We start from the raw sequence: 1,897 nt of genomic DNA on the forward strand, positions 1-1,897 counted from the left end.
AACACTTTTACACTGTTGGTGGGATTGTAAACTAGTTCAACCATTATGGAAAACAGTACTTTATTTTAAACAGTTAAAAAAAAAAAAAGAAAAAGTAAGGGGGCCGGGTGAGGCACCCCAGGGTGGCAGTGGCACCTGTGCTAGGAGCTGAAGATGGAACCCGGACTGAGGCACATCGGCTGCAGTGGGGAGTGCTGGAGGCAAGGCGAGGTGAACTAGAGCTGTCCCCACCGCCTGACCGCCCATAGAGGCTGAGCTGTGGCCTTCTCAGGGCTGAGCAGCATGGAGCAGTGTGGGAAAAATGGGTATGGCGGCGATTTCCCACCCCCGCCCCGTGCCCCTGCCCCATGCACCTGCCCCACGGAGCTGGGACTAGTTTTGGACAAGATATGAGAAATGAGTGTTGGACGTTGAAGAATAAAGTTGTTGGGTAACCTGATGATGGCAAATGTCTTCGTTTATTTGATTGTGGAAGCCTCCAAAAGCAGTAGCCAATAATAATAATAATAATAAATGTAAGGTGGGTTAATAATAATACCCAAAGAGAAGCTTTGGAAGATTGCTACACCTCTGGAGGCAAACTGGAACAGAGAACAAGAAAAGCTGAACAAGTACTCAGGATACAATCCCATCCTGAGTACGTTGGCCAACCAGGTGGAGAAGTGTACCGGTTTTCCAGTATAAGCCATATGAATTACAGTGAACCTGACTTGAGGGTCACGTCAGTGGTTACAGATTTTAACAATTTCCCAGACAGATTTGAAGACTTTCTGATGTATTTGAGATGCCGCAATGATTCACTGCTTATAGATCAGCCAGATAAGTGTGCAAAGAAGCACTTCTTATTTATGGTGATTACTTACCTCACTCCGCATTTTGCCAGAAGGCAAGTGATTCCGGATTCCTGGGTCACAGAAAGCAACGTGAGAAACCAACGGGTGATGTAAGTTTTCTTGCTGGGCCAGATACCCCCAGAGGTCAACCACCCGGACTTTTCTGATATGCTGAAATTTGAGAATGAGAAGCACCAAGACGTTTTTATGCGGAGCTATAGAGGCACTTTCTTCAACTTGTCTCTGAAAGAAGTATTGTTTCTCTCTGGGTAAGTACTTCCTGCCCAGACACTTAGTTTGTTTTCAAAGACGAAGATGATGTTTTTGTGAACACCCATCACATACTGAATTACATGAATAGCTTATCCAAGAAAAAAAGCCAAAGATCTGTTTGTAGGTGATGTGATCCACAGTGCTGGACCTCATGGGGATACGAAGCTGAAATACTACATTCTAGAGGTTCTTTACTCTGTCCTCTACTCACCCTATGCCAGGGGGTGGGCGGATTCCTCTAGTCTAGCCACCTGGCTCTGAGGCTGTACCATATCACTGACTGGGTCCATCTCTAACCTATTGATGATTTTTATACTGGAATGTGCCTTCAAAAACTTAGCCTTGTTCCAGAGAAACACAAAGGCTTCAGGACATTTGATATGAAGGAGACAAACAAGAATAACATTTGTTCCCACATAGATCTGATGTTAGTACATAGTAGAAAACCTGAAGAGATGATTGATATTTGGTCTTGGTTGCAAAATGTTTATTTAAAATGCTAAAATATATCCAAACTAAATTTTGCATAGAAAGGTGTCTTTTGAGTAGTTCCCATGTTGTGTTCTCACATTACAATATTTTTTCAAAATTAAATTTAGTTTTTTTTTTTTTTTTTAAGTTCTGGGATACATGTGCATGACATGCAGGTTTGTTACATAGGTAAACGTTTGCCATGGTGGTTTGCTGCACCTGTCAACCCATCACGTAGATATTAAGCTTAGCACTCATTAGCTATTTTTCCTGATGCTCTTCTTCCCCCTCCCCCTCCACAAGCCCCAGTGTGTGTTGTT

At 43.1% G+C, this 1,897-nt stretch overlaps 1 pseudogene; it reads left to right on the forward strand.

Annotated features, from left to right (window-relative positions):
- The first annotated feature begins 396 nt into the window (after positions 1-396).
- On the forward strand, positions 397-1,609 carry LOC111536495 (annotated as a pseudogene).
- Positions 1,610-1,897: the final 288 nt, after the last annotated feature.

The sequence above is a fragment of the Piliocolobus tephrosceles genome, chromosome 12, assembly GCF_002776525.5.
Source record: "Piliocolobus tephrosceles isolate RC106 chromosome 12, ASM277652v3, whole genome shotgun sequence".
Taxonomy (NCBI): Eukaryota; Metazoa; Chordata; class Mammalia; order Primates; family Cercopithecidae; genus Piliocolobus; species Piliocolobus tephrosceles.